The sequence below is a fragment of the Macrobrachium nipponense genome, chromosome 40 (genome assembly GCF_015104395.2).
Source record: "Macrobrachium nipponense isolate FS-2020 chromosome 40, ASM1510439v2, whole genome shotgun sequence".
Classification (NCBI taxonomy): domain Eukaryota; kingdom Metazoa; phylum Arthropoda; class Malacostraca; order Decapoda; family Palaemonidae; genus Macrobrachium; species Macrobrachium nipponense.
In genome coordinates, this window is record NC_061101.1 from 3,948,120 (window position 1) to 3,966,127 (window position 18,008).

At 35.6% G+C, this 18,008-nt stretch overlaps 2 protein-coding genes across 3 annotated transcripts in view; one reads left to right on the top strand and one right to left on the bottom strand.

The window, feature by feature from the left end:
• The window catches only part of LOC135211813 (uncharacterized), a 395,519-nt gene that overhangs the window by 193,917 nt on the left and 183,594 nt on the right, over positions 1-18,008 (bottom strand). The window lies entirely within an intron of this gene.
• The window catches only part of LOC135211896 (ankycorbin-like), a 71,178-nt gene continuing 57,753 nt past the window's right edge, over positions 4,584-18,008 (top strand). For both annotated transcript variants that reach the window (XM_064245124.1, XM_064245125.1), the window contains exon 1: positions 4,584-4,769. The gene's annotated coding sequence lies outside the window, so the exon portion shown is untranslated. The remainder of the gene's footprint in view (positions 4,770-18,008) is intronic.

Genomic DNA, 18,008 nt, shown 5'->3' on the forward strand with positions numbered 1-18,008 from the left:
TATAAAAGAGAAGATTAATGGGTGGAATTTACGCAGCGAATGATCCATTGAAACCGGGTTTACGGTATTAGCTGAAATATATTTATGTCTAAAGTTCGGAAGCTAGTTTATATTTTTCCAAATATCCTGCTGGTTTTTCTTCGACCCTGACGTTTGCTGACGAGCAAAGAACAACCGGTAATAACCACAGAAGCTAGGCCTATGCCTCTCCTTTTTAATTTCATAAACAAAATACTATATAAAGTTCATCCCACCTGCCTTTGATATCAAGTCGTCATCCTTGTGGGTACGGATTTGCACACATTCCTCATTTGATAGCATCTCCAAATTACCTCCTAATTGTAGTACCAAAAATGAGAGCACTCTTACTGGGTCAAAATGTCAGGCAGGCGATGATTGCCTTGGTATATGCAGAAGGTAGCAATTTATATTGATTAATTGGGGAAGGGGAGACTAGGTGACACCGTTGTCTTATGCTTTGCTATTGTGGCTGTCACACAATTTTCGCATAAATCTTGTAACAGATTTTAACTACCTCTCTCTCTCTCTCTCTCTCTTACAGATCTGGGTTAGTTATGCAAGTGTATTTGATAGGAAACGAAAAACTTTCTGATACTGCATAGACTTTCCAGCAAGGCTTCAGAATGTTCTACCTCCCTCTGTAATCCCCGATTCCAGTTAGAGAGGCAGCGCGTCGTCGCATACATCGGCCTAATTACTATAACTACTCTCAAACATGGCTTATTCTCGAAAGCCATAATTCCTAATGGATTTACTGTACGTCTTGAACAGCCTCACCATGACGTACGTTGCGTTATTAATAACGTAATCAAAATGACGAAGAAACTGGAAATTCCTGGAATAACTTCGTCTGGCCTCATTCAGTATAAGATGTCTTGGGAGTAGTTCACGGAAATCAAAAGAAAAGTCGAGCTTCTCGTACATCAGGCAGGTTGGGATAAGAAATCCATAGCATGAAAAAAAAAATTGACGCGTGTTTTTTATAAAACTGCAACTGATTCTCCGTAATACGGACAACGCATTCGAGAAACATTTCCAGGTACCAAAAGGTACTAAAGAGCGCCTCAGCGACGTGGTTGGTATGTTATTAGCTTCCCACCTCGTGGTCGCGGGTTCGATTCTCGGCCATTCCATTGAGGAGTGAGAGATGTGTTTATGGTGATAGAAGTTTACTCTCAACGTGGTTCGGAAGTCGCGTAAAGCCGTTGGTCCCGTTGCTGAATAACCACTGGTTCCATGCAACGTAAAATCATCATACAAACAAACAAAAGGTACTAAAACCTTTAAAGAGTTTAATATATATATATATATATATATATATATATATATATATATATATATATATATATATGAATAACTTGATCACGAAGTATATAAAACGTGATGCTATGTATAAATAAGGTTTTTTTTGCCACGAAGGAAAGAAATTAAAAAACGAGTTAGCCGAGTACTTTCGGTCCTATTCGGACCCTTTACTGAGTAAACGGGTCCGAATAGGACCGAAAGTACTCGGCTAACTCGTTTTTTCATTTTTTTCCTTCGTGGCAAAAAAACCTTTATTTAATATAATATATATATATATATAATTATATATATATATATATATATATATATAGATATATATATATATATATATATATATATATAGGATTATATATATATATATATATATATATATTATTAGATATTGCTACTTTCAACAAAAACGAATATATCCCCTCTTTGACTGTATAAAATATTGTGTATAAGATTTTAGCAACATTTTTTCAGATTCCTAGATAGCTTAGAGATAAGATGTTTAAAGGGTGTTCAGATTTCGCATAACAAACATATTTTAAAAAAGAATATATAACGTAGAATGTAGAAAGAGAGAGATTTTCTTTGTCCGTTCAAAAGCTAGAATTGTTTCAGTAACTTTTCATCTCCTCGAGATTAAGGGAGCTCGAGTCTTCGCGTTGTTATCAAAACATGTCAATCTTAATTTATCGCTCGACCCTCCGTTTCAACCGGTACGAACATGAGTGTATACTGCTTTCGTACGCGTAGTCTTTTTGCGAGTGCCACGTGCAAATTTCACAGTTTGTTTGTAATGTTGCATCAGATTTCGAAGCTTCTAGATAGAATTGTGTCTCAAAACGTTTTGTGTCATCTCCACTGCCCACCCGCTCTTGTGCGAAATGAAGATTTCATTCGGGCTTAGATACTCAAAGCGATCACATCTCTCTCTCCTCTCTCCATTGCATAGCACTTTTGATTTTAAAGTAACATAACGATTTCGTACCTCATTGAATGGTCACTCGTAACTTGTAAATTTCAGATTTGATGTTTCTTAGAGTTTGTTTAGTGTTATTTAGTGTTTTTTGTGGAATCTGAATAAACATTGTTGTGTAACGGCGCCTGGTTTTGTGAAAGTGTGAAACAAGCCTGCAGCAAAGAAAGAAAATTGGTATACCAACAAGGTAAAGTGTGTTATATTTTTATTAGTTGCAACTAATAACTAATAACTGATGGTTACAAAGGTTTGGTACAACTAATAACTGATAGTAGCAGTGGTTTGGTAAAAACTAATATCTGATGGTTATGGATGGTTTTTGAGTGAAAAGATTTACACTTTTACACATTGCAAATTTTTGTGTTTTGTGTTTATTCATTTGAAGTGATTTTTATGTTTTGTGCATTTGTCCATTTTCTTATTGAAGTGTGTCTTTTTATTTTATATTCTGTGTGATTAATACTTTTTGCAGTTTTGGTATTTTCCACATTTTTCTGTATTTTCATTTGCATTCACAATTTAATTAACTTAGTTATTTTCATTGCATAATCATTGCACATTTATTAAATTTAAACACTTGTGAATTAATTTGCATTTACTTTAGAGTTCTTTTCATGTTTTATTGTTTTTGTTTAGCACTTGTGATTTAATTTCAAACTTCATTAGATTTGCCCTAACACTTTTTGAATTTCGATTGACTTAATTTTCTGAATTTTGTGATAAAATAATTTTGATTTAATTGTTTTACTTAAGTTGATTCAAGAATTAATTAAACTTTACTTTGTTTTCAAGTAACAGTAATTTTCCATGATATTGTTGAATTTCACTTATAAAATTTTGAGTTTTGATAATAAATTTTTGTATTTAAAATTTTTATAAATGTTTTTCATTTCTAACCAGTATATTTGCATTTGATTATATTGATGTTAGGTAGAAACATAGAGTGGTAATTGATCTGTTTTCCTTCAATTAACTTGAAGTGACTTAGAACCAGGGAAGTACTTAGACTTTTGAAATCAGGGAAATATTTAGACTTATAAAGTTGTTGATGGAGTGATGCCCTTTGATTGATTTAATTACTTACAAGATTACCTCACACCGTTTTTTGATGAAGTTAGTCCTGATATTCTGCAATACTGGTAAGTTGTTAAGGGATCACTGTTGCCTTTAGAGTATTCAGTCGTTTAATACCTGTGATGAGGGTTCAGGTGTCCTTGGCTGTAGTGAGGTAGCAATTATGAATGGTAAGTGTAGTATCCAGATACTTGGCACTTCGTCACAATATATATATATATATATATATTATATATATATATATATATTATATATATATATATATATGACTGGTATTAGATATATATAATATATATATATATATATTATTATATATATATATATATATATATCTTGAACGATTTTTGTTCACGATTCCTTTAATTCTAAGAAATTCACGATTTGAGAGTTAACTCCAGAGTTAAAGCAAGGCAAAATTCGTTCTTTTTGTACTTTAAACCTTGAATAGTAAAAGAACCACATCGCGAACGAAAAAAAATCTATATTATCCGTTTCATAGGCCTACACAATGCTTATCAAGAGCGTACGAACACCTGCGCTAATTTAAAAAGAAAAAAAAATCTTCTTGCTCTCATTATTAGGGGGATCACTGCAGGCAAGTATCTCACATCAACAACCCGTTCTCAAGTTACGCAGAGAAACCGGTTTGGGGAAAGACGCCGTGAGAAATGTTGCCGATTTACGTAACAGACCCGTCGAATTTAGGGTTGTTGTCAAAGCCTCATGAAGGTTATTGAGAAGAAAAATGTTACGTAAGATTTTTTTTTTTAAAGAGATGTTTATGTTCCATTTTTCCTCTTCTTCTTCATCATCTTCTTAATTTGGATGGAAGAGCATCTCTATTAGTTCGGACAGTGGTAATTTGCTTTTCTTGGCGAAAATATTAAATGTTATGAAGCTGGTCTATATTTATTCATTATTGCAAGTGACCAATGAAACACATGATTTGTAAACACCTGCTAGGATTAACAGATATTTTAAAAATGGAGCCATCTTGTTTTGCGCGACGGTTACAGTAGCAATAATTTTCATTGGCGTCGTAATTTCTCCAATAATGAATAATTGAAAACTCCCCTGTTATAGTCGTTAACGCATAACCATCGTAAGATTGCGCACCTAATCAAGACTCGCGATCAAAACTCACGTCGTGAAATTCCCAAATGCACAAAAGAGAAAAAAAATATTCCATGGCAGCCGACTCAGTGGTGGAGCGCCGTGCCACAGGTCGCCAGTGTAACCTTGGAAAGCGTTGCGTGTGGTTGTGCATCCCAAAGTTCCTTTCCTCTTTCGCGTCTGGTTTGCAGTTACGGGACTACTACATTATTCTCCTGCCAGCGCGTGAGTTTCGGATTTTCCCGTGCGGATAAGAGACGATCAAGGAAATTAGCGACACTGTAAAGATGTAAGTTTTTTTGTTACGATCTATGACTTGTACATATTTGTGAAACAGTTAGTATAGTAAGTCTATAGTTTGACGCCAAAGTTTGTGTCAGAAAACTTGGCTTTACTCGAATACTTGAAAGGAAATCACTTCCAGACAAGCAGTTTTAAACGCAAGTAATGAATTGTTTTATTTATTATTTATTTATTTACTGTATTTGCTACAAGTTGCCGAGCAACAATTAAAATGCCAACCAATGTTTGTTGACGGCACCACTGAGAATGGCTAGATCGCTACTCCAACCTGACCCCTTTGGCGCCGGTTCCAAACAGATCTTACGTAACTATGACCTTAGAAACAACCAGGTGTTGCCCTTAGGCTAACTAACCTTCCAGGTCATCCATATTCGCTAGGTTAATAGCCCAAGCTCCACACCAGTTTTTACAGAATCGCTTTGGGTGAGCACGAAGTTTCGTATGCCTAGGCCTATATTTGTTCCAGTGTGATTCGGACACGAAATCATAATTTAAACCTTATTTTGTGGTATAGTGTTGTGACATATTGTTGATGTTAGTAGGTTTAACAAGAGGCCTTAATTTTATTTGATCAGAATACAAGTGATTATTTTTGCTGGAAAAAAAATCTAGACGCACTTCAAACAACTTATCTGCTATACAGTATTCAAAATTCGCCTCATTAATAACTGTTGTGGATAGGGTTCCTATTGATAATTTCGTGGTCTTACTAAAAAAATCTCCCGAGACTTGGAGCGTTTCCTCATTACAATTAGTATTGTGATTTTACATATGTAATTTTATTTCCCTGTGGTATTCAGTAAAAGTATGAAATCTGGTATACCATTTTAGGGAGTAATAGTTTAGTTGTAACGCGAATGGGTTTTACAACAAAAAAAAGCAAGAAATTACTTGCTCTTTCATTGTTACTCCTCATTTTCTTTGTGCAGCCGTGGAACTGCGCATATTTTGTTATGTACGATGAACGATATGTGATTTGCATTACTGGAGTAATATTTTGTATGTGAACGTTTTTTTGAAGGCTATGTTAATATGATTTTTCATACACGATCTTGATAGAAAAATCGGTTGAAGAAGCTGATTAGTCGGTATCTATTAATAACAGGCGTTGCAACACGTTGTTAAAGAAAGTCCCGTAACATTAAATGTATATTAGCCGTTTTATCGGTCAATGAGCGTCAGTTTGGACTTTTCTTTGTTTGCTTAAAAGAAGCAAAGTAAAATATAACCTACGTGTATATTTGAATGCTTAAAAGAACGACGTGGTCACGTGATCTGGGATGATATTACCCAGAATGCCATAATATAGTTAGTCTTGCTTAACTGTCTATTTATCCCTCCCGTTTTTTTTTGTTTGTGGCCCTGGGTTATATGAGGTTTCGCGTTCAGCTGGCTTTCCCCTCCCGGGGTGATGATGGTAATATAAACAGGCCTTTCTTAGACTTTGTTTAGACTTTGCAGATTGGGATGCGTCAGCCTTCTTTCTAAGGCTTCCCTTGCTTGAGGAGAGGAGGGTACATTCAAGCATACGTACCTACACTTCCGTTGTTTTTGCTTGTTTGTTCTCTTGGTTATTTATATATTGATTTATTTATTTGTTTATTGGTTTTGGTAAATAATTGGGTACTGGTTGTAATTTTGTTCTAGAATAAATGCATTTAGCTTTTATTTGTTTTTTAAAACTTTTTTATGGGTATATTTATGTTGGACTTTTATTCTTTAAACACACCCCTTCCCATGGAGATTCTAGCCTTTTGTTTCTTTTCGTATGCTAATAATGATAATATAATATTAATAATAGTAATACTTTCTAATCACCCTGCTGATATAGACTTCAAAAGTGACAATCAAGATTTTTTATTTCCATTTTTGTTGGTATTTTTCTAATAGGCATTTTGCCCAAGATAGAATGCTTTAAGTCTCCTTTCTTATGAATATATCATTCTTAGTAATAATAATAATAATAATAATAATAATAATAATAATAATAATAATAATCAATAATAATTATTATTATTATTATTATTTATTATTATTATTATTATTATTATTATTATTATTATTATTATTATTATTATTATTATTGAGAGGCTTTGTATTCCCACGATATTGCTGACACGAACTCCCAAACTGAACAACCAAATTTGCCCAAATTAATTCCCCCCGGGCCCCTTCACTCGCCCCTGACAGGTTGTCACTTTGGGGGGGTTGGGGGTGTGTTTATGGGAAAGCCTAGGGTCCAAGGGGGTCGGGGGAGTCACGCCAGGTGTGAGCGGAGGAAGGTAAAGTACCCACGAAAGTACATCATAAAGAATGCTCAGTCCATTTTCCTCGGAGCATGGAACGCTCCCGTGGTATTGATGACGTCATTTCATAGTTACTTTAACAAATGAAAGAAAATCTAGTTGAATCTGACTAAGCCCAATTGTTTTCTTCTTGTTCACCGTAGGGGGGAGGGGGTTATTGTCGTCAGAGCATCTCATGCGGTGCACTGTAGGCATTACTTTTAGTGCTTCGGCGCCCCTAGTTGCAACCCGACCATTTCGTTTCTTTCACTGTACCTCCGTTCATATTCTCTTTCTTCTGTCTTCCTTTCCATCCTCTCCTAACAATTGATTCGTTGTGCGACTGCTTTGAGGTTTTTCTTCTGTTACACCTTTCAACCCTCTTTACTGTCAATTTCCACTTCAGCGCTGAATGACCTGGTAGGTCCCAGCGCTTGGCCTTTGGCCTGAACCCCATGTTCTATTCTTATATTCATTTTGGTTTAAGTAACAACTTGAACAGGTTGTAAGAAACACGAAAGTAGATTTCTATTTATTTTGTATTCTAATTTCGTTGTGTTGAATCTTATTGCAATATGTGTTGAAAAGTTTACTAAAGGAAGATAGTGAATAGAAGATTGTTAGATGTTAGGTAAAGTATGAAGGCGCAAACTACTGGTCAGCGCTCTTTTTATTGCCTGAAGTAAATGCCTTCACGATGCTTGTAGTGAACTGAATGTCAGGGGTCGGATTCCTCGTGCTGGAAAGCGATTCTGAATGATTTGCCAGGTAGAAAATCACTACTACTACCACAACAGTGAGAATGACCTCTCTCTCTCTCTCTCTCTCTCTCTCTCTCTCTCTCTCTCTCTCTCTCTCTCTCTCTCTCTCACCTCCTCTCTCCTCTCCTCTCTCTCTCTTATGGTTTTAGATGAACGAAAATGTTTTTATTTATAATACTCTTAGAGAAGTGTTTCAATTTATCTCGCTAATAAACTTGAATAAACTTATGGACGGACAAGTTCCGAGAACTGTGAGCTTAATCTGTTATGCATTTGTTGAATTTTATCATCATTTGAGTCAGCACACAGCTCAGATGGCAAAATGGCATTACAGAATCTGCAACGAAGGATTTGAAGTGAAGTTCAGCATTATATATCACAATTTTAGACAGACGCAGTAGCATCTTGTATGCATAAATTTTGTGTTTTCTCTATTCTGTATTAAAGTACTTCTCTGGATATCTTAGTCTTCGTCTTAATTTTATCATAGAGAAGAGAGTCTGGAGGGCAGTATTGAAATGTCGTTGGAAGTTGCTTGCTTCAGTCTGAAATGTCTGGAAACTTACTTGAATTTTGCCTCGGCAGTATTAAGTGTTAATGAATTAGGTATCGTCCTATATCGTTTTTTAAAATGAGATGCTCTCAATTATTCATACATATATACATATCTGAGGTATCACCTGTCGTTACAAATTGAAAGAGATGGGTAGAGAGAGAGAGAGAGAGAGAGGTAGATAGATAGAAGAGAGAGAGAGCGAGATAGTCAACTCGGAGCTGGCAGTGTTTACGCGGTAACTATGACGAAGAGTACATTGGCCTCTTGTTCAGCAAATAGGAACATATTACTCTTATTTCGGGTAATTACTTGGTATGTCAAAGCACTAATATACTAGAGAGAGAAAAATAGATTCTTGTAAGCAAATAACATAGGTTTATGTTGAAATACTGAACATTTCAATGCCTTTCATCATTTTAAGGTATAAAATTAAATCGATTAACTGTTCATATGAACCTCTTACCATCTCATTGCATATCGTGTTGTACGACCCAAGAGAAAGTAGTCCCAGTTTGGTATTTTGTCACTTAATCATTCGCTCACTTGTTTATTCATTTCCTGTTAAAAACACAAATCTCACAATGAGAAAAAGCAATAACATTCATAATGTACTCAGCATTTATATAGAAAATTCATTCGCTTCTTCATCATGGGCTTTCATGCGCGCCACGACTAGAAGAATTGGCGCCAAATTGGAGCCAGCCATTAGCGCGCGAACTGTCATCGGTCTAAAATTATTGGCCGGTGTATTCAAGAGTGGCATTTCATTTCTGCGTGACCCGAGATCTGTTATCTTGGATTTTAATTAATTTTCGCTCATCTTTCTGCTTAAGATGCATCGCGAAGTCTCTTCTAAAAAAGATACATCGCAAAGTCTATTCTAAAAAAGATACATCGCGAAGTCTATTCTAAAAAAGATACCTCGCGAAGTCTCTTCTACAAAGATACATCGCGAAGTCTCTTCTAAAAAAGATACATCACGAAGTCTCTTCTAAAAAAGATACATCGCGAAGTCTCTTCTAAAAAAGATACATCGCGAAGTCTCTTCTAAAAATGATACATCGTGAAGTCTCTTCTAAAAAAACGATACATCGCGAAGTCCCTTCTAAAAAAAGATACATAGCGGAGTCTCTTCTAAAAAAGATACATCGCGAAGTCTCTTCTAAAAAAGATACATCGCGAACGTCTCTTACTAAAAAAGATACATCGCGAAGTCCCCCTTTTCTAAAAAAAGATACATAGCGGAAGTCTCTTCTAAAAAAAGATACATCGCGAAGTCTCTTTCTAAGATACATCGCGAAGTCTCGTTCTAAAAAAAAGATACATCGCGAAGTCTCTCTAAAAAGATACATCGCGAAGTCTCTTCTAAAAAAGATACATGCGGAGTCACTCTTCTAAAAAAGATACATCGGAAGTCTCTTCTAAAAAGATACATCGCGAAGTCTCTTCTAAAAAAAGAATTAATTCGCGGAAAAAGTCTCTTCTAAAAAAGATACATCGCAAAGTCCTCTTCTAAAATGATACAAATCGCGAAGTCCCTTCTAAAAAAGAATACGTCCGCGAAGTCTCTTCTAAAAAAAGATACAATAGCGGAGTTCTCCTTCTAAAAAAGATACGTCGCGAAAGTATCTTCTAAAAAAGATACATCACGAGTCTCTTCTAAAAAAGATACATCGCGAAGTCTCTTCTAAAAAAAAGAATATCCATCGCGAAGTCTCTTCTAAAAAAGATACATCGCGAAGTCTCTTCTAAAAAAGATACATCGCGAAGTCTCTTCTAAAAAAGATACATCGCGAAGTCTCTTCTAAAAAAAGATACATAGCGGAGTCTCTCTAAAAACGATACATCGCAAAGTCTCTTCTAAAAATGATACATCGCGAGTCTCTTCTAAAAAAGATACATCGCAAAGTCTCTTCTAAAAAAGATACATAGCGGAGTCTCTTCTAAAAAAGATACATCGCGAAGTCTCTTCTAAAAAAAGATACATAGTGGAGTCTCTCTAGAAAAGATACATCGCGAAGTCTCTTCTAAAAAAGATACATCGCGAAGTCTCTTCTAAAATAGATACATTCGCGAAGTCTCTTCTAAAAAGATACATCGCGAAGTCTCTTCTTAAAGCAACGTGTTTCGTTAAACGGTAAGACTTCGTAAAGTTTCTGAAACGATTTCAGAGTTTTCTCGTTGGCGATATATATTTCAATCTGGATAAGTGCGGCCATATTAGTTTGATCGTGAGTTATTGATATCGTACGTCTCAGAAACAGATCTTGCAGGTAAGCTGACGCCATCTGTCCTTGAAAATTTTCTTCATTGGCAATCTTTCCAATCTTAAATATTGCTTGAATATTACGTTTGGTCATTAAGTATAATAGTATTTTATCATTTCTATATCACCGTCTTTAGAAGAATCGTAATGATTTGAGCCAATAACTTTAATTTTGTTTAATAAGCGATGACTTCGATAACTCGTCCGGAATTATTTTCTTCTTCAGCCGAGCAGTGGACTAGGAAACTGGGTCACACAGGGAACGCACTTCACTTGACATTTTCTTAACTTTGGATCATGAGACCCCAATTATGGAGAGGAGTGGAAGGGGGAGGGGCGGCGCTGTAATCAGTGGCTTTTCCTTGTTTATAGAGCAAACGCAAGATTCCAGTTACGAAGACTGTTATTAATATTGGTCCCACTTATGTTATGTTAAAGCTGCACGAGAGAGAATCTAATCTTCTTTCTTGACATACATACAAACCACACGAACATATAATGATACACACAACACACACACACACACACACACACACACACATATATATATATATATATATATATATATCTATATATATATATATATATATATATATATATGATTCAGTTTATTGGCGATTGAACTCATTGGACTTTTAATCCCATATAGGCCTATAGTAATATACAAAATCTGCACTTTTTCTCTCTTTTTTTATTAAGCGTAGTTCATATGATATAATTATAGCTTCAAAAATTCAGAATACATAAGCAGGCGCCGTTTTGATTTTCAGAAAGGAAAAAAGAAGGACGTGCTATAACAGCAAAGTTCATATGATATAAATATGGCTTCGAAAATTCCGAATAGATAAACATTATCCTTTTGATTTTCAGAAATGAAAAGAGAATGCTTGATATAATCGTGCTCTCGTATGATGTAAGTATAGCGTAAAATTTCAGAATATATAAAAAGGCACCTTTTTTATTTTCAGAAATGAAAGAAGGCCTCTCATATGATGTAAATACAGTACAGTATAGCATAAAAAATTTAGAATATATAAATAGACACCTTTTTATTTTTTTAAATGAAAGAAGGGCTCTCGTATGATGTAAATGCAGTACAGTGTTGCATAAAAAATCCCAGAATATATAAACGCACCTTTTTACTATATTTTTTTTACATTAAAAGAATGGCTGTATAACAGGGCTCTCTTGGATTCCAATCTTAACTCGATGCATGAAATCGAACACTGGCAGCGTTCATTGACTGACGAACATTTTTTAAAATTAAACCTCACTGTCAGTATAGCATCCGCAATCTTTAGCTTAATTTAAGATCTGTTGCTATTTTTGTTTGGGGTTTTGACCGAATGGGGCCGCTTTCTATCACCATAGCATGACGAGTATCTCTTGAAAATAGTTTATATGGAAAGCTATAGGAGATTCACATCAACCGTGCATTTGATGTCTAGACCAGTCCCTTACGACGCTCCTGATTGGCTGCTGATAAGGCCCATCAACAGGGCCTTGGCTGTTTGATACGCCATCTCAGGCTGGAAGCTCTCAGTTTTCTCTCGAGAGTTCACATAGGCAGGATGCATGTTCCACCTCTCCTGAGGGGTACTTTTGAAAGACGTATCCCTCAGGAGAGGTCCAACATAGATCATACCCATGTGAACTCTCGAGAGACTGAGAGTTTCCAGCCACCCTATGATCGGCTTATCAACAGCTAATCAGGAGCGTCGTAAGGGACTGGCCTAGACATTAAATGCACGGTTGATGTGAATCTACTATAGCTGACATTTCGTAGCATCCCGGAGAAGGAGAAAGAGAGAATCGATAAAGATCCGAGGCCTCATTATAGTGCTTTGTCATGGGCCTGTAAAGAGGACTTGACTGGACTGAGGCAGAGCATTTGTCGCCAGTTGCGTCTCCGGGTGAGGTTGAGGTTGGACTGGGTAAGATTATGGACTGGTAACCGTTTCCTCTCTCTCTCTCTCTCTCTCTCTCTCTCTCTCTCTCTCTCTCTCTCTCTGATTCTGGGTTCTGTAATTATTATAGAAGTTGTCAGCTCTTCGTGCAGGTAGAACGGTTTTATTTTTTTTGTGTATATATATATTATACGTATATGTATGTATGCATGCATGTATACACGCATATATACTTATACACATTTTTGAATTTGAATTTTTCACTTATGCACGTGTGACTCTTTTGTATACAAGTACTAAATGACAAGTATTAAAAGCTATGTAATGCCAACTCGATACTGAAAGGTATTATATATATATATATATATATATATATATATATATATATATATATATATATATATATATATATATATTTATTAGTTGATTAGGTACCACAGTACCCGGTGCCAGAGGTGTTTTATTCTCTGTACTACCAGACTGCACTCTCATGGTTACATTTCTTATATCAATGCAAGCACCAACCACTTTATTATTTCTTTTTTTTAATCGAAGGAGGGGAATGGTGGGGGGGGGGGGGCGGTTGTGGGGTGGGGAAGGGGGCCAGTGTTTCAAGAAATTTAACATTCCATCTCCGAGTCTAAAGTTATTGAAGGATTGAAGTGGTATGCCCTTGGCCTCATCTCAAATTAAGCAACGCTTACACCCATCCCTGACTAAATTTGTCTTGTTCTGGAGGAGACTGGATCTTGGGGAGCTACGAGTATTGTCCCATTGACTGACATTCATATATAACTAAGGAAGCTGTTCTTTTGGGGGAAGTGAGTATATAACTTAGGCCTCAGTAACCCCCGTTGGGTGGTAGTGCCGTCAGTGCACCTCATGCGGAGCACTCTAGGCAGTACTTGAGGTTCTTTGCAGCGTGCCCTTCGGCCCCTAGCTGCAACGCCTTTCATTTCTTTTACTGTACCTCCTTTCATTTTTCTTTCTTTCATCTTGCTTTTCACCCTCTCCTAACTATTGATTCATAGTGCAACTGCTTTGAGGTTTTCTTCCTGTTACGCCTTTCAAACCATCTTACTGTCAATTTCCCCTTCAGCGCTGAATGACCTCATGGGTTCCAGCGCTTGGTCTTTGGCCTAAATTCTATTCTATTCTAGGCTTCAATATCTGGTATATTTTTCGGCATTGTGTTCTCGTGACAAATCGCCGTTAATTTTATATTATAGTTTAATCTTGTTTTGATATTTACAGGTAAAATGAATAGCGGTTTAGACCTAGAAATCAAAGGGAGCATTGCACTGCAATGCAGCGTTATATTAGCTATGTTGTGAATTTGCAAAATGATGATTAGGCCAGGCGAATAAATTTACGCAGTTACTTAGGGTCTAGAGAACAATCCTTAGAAGGACGAGAAGCAATGAAATAGGCTTCATGAAGGAAACATTAAATAGCGCTTAGTATTCTGTTGAGTGTTGGTAAAACCTGAAATTTTATTTTTTGTTTTATAAATAATTTTTTTTTTCGGTTCTTGAGTTTTTTGCGTGCTTATTCAGTTATCCATGTAATGTGTTCGTTCTACTTCCGCTGAATATATCCTTACCGATTTACATGAAACGAATAGACATGTTGCTGTAGTTTAATAACAGAACTGGTGTATGGTTTTGAATGGAACGTAAAAAGATTCGTATTTTGAATTCACTAACAAAATCTAAAAGCCCCTCAGTGGCGTGGTCGGTATGGTCTTGGCCTGCCATCTTGGTGGCCGCGAGTTCGATTCTTGGACATTCCATTGAGGGGGGTGAGAGATGTGTATTTCTGGTGATAGAAAGTTGGCACTCTCGACGCGGTTCGGAAGTCACGTAAAGCCGTTGGTCCCGTTGCTGAATAACCACTGGTTTCCAGGGAGCGTAAAAGCACAATACAAACAAACAAACAAATACAAATCTGAGAGAATTTGTGTGTCACTACTGAATATCTCTCGTCAGAGCTTCCAAGCAAATCTGTTTCAGCTTTGCATCATCCTCGTCATATTCAGAGTAACAATTGAGATCATTTTGAATCCACAGAGTATTATGCAGTCTCAGAAGATTTTCGGAAACCTGCCTCTTCGTAGAATTTGTCTGTGGGGAAGATTCATACCAGAATATTGTCCAGTCTCAGAATATCTTGGAATTCTGGCTTTTCTTCGAATTTCCTGTGGGAAGATTCATACCAGAATAGCTTTGTAGTTTTGTATTCTCTCCTGACATGAATTGTAAGTTTTGTTAATCTCTCCTGACATGAATTGTAGTTTTGTAATTTCTCCTGACATGAATTGTAAGTTTTGTTAAATTTTCTCCTGACATGAATTGTAGTTTTGTAATATCTCCTGACATGAATTGTAAGTTTTTGTAAATCTCTCCTGACATGAATTGTAGTTTTGTAATTCTCTCCTGACATGAATTGGTAGTTTTGGTAATCTCCTCCTGCCAGGAAATTGTAGTTTTTGTAATTTTTCCTCCCTGACATGAATTTGTAGTTTTTTGTAATCACCCTGACATTAATTGTAGTTTTTGTAATCTCCTCCTGAACATGATTGTAGTTTTGTAATCTCTTCTGACATGAATTGTAGTTTTGTAATTCCTTCCTGACATGTAGTTTTGTAATCTCTCCTGACATGAAATGTAGTTTTGTAATCTCTCCTACATGAATTGTAGTTTTGTAATTTCTCCTGACATGAATTGGTAGTTTTTTTAATTTCTCCTGACATGAATTGTGTTTTTGTAATTCTCCTGACATGAATTGTAGTTTTGTAATCTCTCCTGACATGAATGTAGTTTTGTAATTTCTAATTTGACTGAAATTGTAGTTTTGTAATCTCTCCTGACATGAATGAGTTTTTGTATTTTCTCCTGACATGAATTTTGTAGTTTTGTAATCTCTCCTGACATAAGAATTATAGTTTTGTAATTTTCTTTCTCCTGACATGAATGTTGAGTTTTGTAATAATCTCCTGACATGAATTGTAGTTTTGTAATTTCTCCACCTGACAGAACCTGTAATTGTAGTTTGTAATCTCTCCTGACATGAATTGTAGTTTTGTAATTTCTCCTGACATAAATTGTATTTTAGTAATCTCTCCTGACATGAATTGTAGTTTTGTAATTTCTCCTGAATACATGAATTGTAGTTTTGTATTCTCTCCTGACATGAATTGTAGTTTTGTAATCTCTCTGACATGAATTGTAGTTTTGTAATCCCTCCTGACATGAATTGTAGTTTTGTAATCTCTCCTGACATGAATTGTAGTTTTGTAATCCCTCCTGACATGAATTGTAGTTTTGTAATCTCTCCTGACATGAATTGTAGTTTTGTGATCCCTCCTAACATTGATTGTAGTTTTTGTAATCTCTCCTGACATGAATTATAGTTTTGTAATCTCTCATGACATGAATTATAGTTTTGTAATCTCTCCTGACATGAATTGTAGTTTTGTAATCTCTCCTGACATGAATTGTAGTTTTGTAATCCCTCCTGAGATGATTTGTGTTAAGTTAGATTTGCGTTATCTGTTGGGAATGTGATTCAACAATTAGTATCATTAGATTTTGTAATTGAGCATTTTTTCGGAAGGTTATCATATCGAACTCGTCAATTCCTTCTCAGAATGCGGTGCCTGTGACCGAAATAATTGTGACACTTTACAACACCAAATCACCCTGTATATATATACCTCTTTCTTCGAATTTAGGCTGACGTGTGTGATACACGTGACCTTTTGCTAAACATTCCCGTAGGAGGGTTGAAATGTCACTGAGAGGTGTCCTTCACTTCTTCAGGTTATGTGTCAGGCATCAGAGAACCTGCTGTAGGAAGCACCATCTAGACTTTTCTAGGAATGTCTAGAAAAGAGTGAAAATAACTTTCAATTCCAAGATTCCTAATACTCGTCTCGTATGGGACTGTGAACATCTTTGTGAAGCGTGCTTTATTATTATTATTATTATTATTATTATTATTATTATTATTATTATTATTATTATTATTATTATTATTATTATTATTATTATTATTATTATATAAAGACAGTTTATTATTATTAATTATTATTATTATTATTATTTTTATTATTATTATTATTATTATTATTATTATTATTATTATTATCATAATATAAAGACAGTTATGAAAGGAAAACTAAAATATCTCTACGCTCATTTTCGTCAAGAACATAGAAAAGGTTCTTTCAGTATACTATCCCCTGTAGTTGATGGCACACTCTCTCTCTCTCTCTCTCTCCTCCTCCTCTCTCTCTCTCTCTCTCTCTCTCTCTCACACACACACGTATCCATGTATACAAACAAGCTCAATAAACATAGAAAATCCAGGATTACTCCCATCATCCTCACGAAAAAAAAAATCAGTAACAGAGCAGAAAGGATCACGTCTTAGGAGATTACTTGGATCGTCACCACGAACATTATTTATAGTCATCATGGGCCAGTGGATGTTCGTATGCACGCCTGTCCATCCCTTTCTAAAAATCGTAGATTTTTTAATTGTTTATTTAAAACTGATCATAATCGATAGAGAAACGACAGGAACAGGGGCCCCCCCGATCCCCCCCATCCTACCTATCCTGTGATCCCTAACTCAACCCCCTCCAACCCCCTTGGGGTAGCTCGGCTATGACGGATTAACACGGTTTCTTTGGCGTCCGATTCGAAGGAGGCGAGAAGAAGAAAATTCGTGCCCCAGGGACGTTCTTTGGGCGTGACGACAGGTGGGCTGTTCGTGGGCGTGACAAAGCGTAGTCACGGAAGGCTATTTGGGGGTGTCTTGGTCGGGTGATGTGGCCGTTTTTATGTCGATCAGTTTATCAGATGTTTTCTCGCTTTTTCATTCTTTTGTTTATTTGATATCAGTGTTTTTTAGTAGTAAAATATCTTGTTTATTTGATTTCAGTGTTTTTTGTTAGTAAAATATTTTGTTTATTTGATTTCAGTGTTTTTTAATAGTAAAATATCTTGTTTATTTGATTTCAGTGTTTCTTGTTTTTAAAATATCTTGTTTATTTGATTTCAGTATTTTTTTTTTGTTTATTTGACTTCAGTATTTTTTGTTAGTAAAATGTCTTGTTTATTTCAGTGTTTTTTTTTTATTAATGAAATATTTTATGTAACCTTGTGATAATTGTTAAACATTGCTCGTGTAGATTTGTCAATGTATCATTCATAGATAGGGGCGAATGTAAAAAAATATTTATTTTCTTACCATTAAGGGATTTTGAAAATTATCCCTTTTTTGCACAGAAATATTACTGAATGTGTTGTTAAAAAATAAATTTAAATAATCCAAGTTTGTTTCTCTCTCTCTCTCTCTCTCTCTCTCTCACTAACTTATGAATGAAGCGATCTTATCTCCTACTCTATTTCCAAAGCCTGGACTTACACAAAGAATTCGTTACC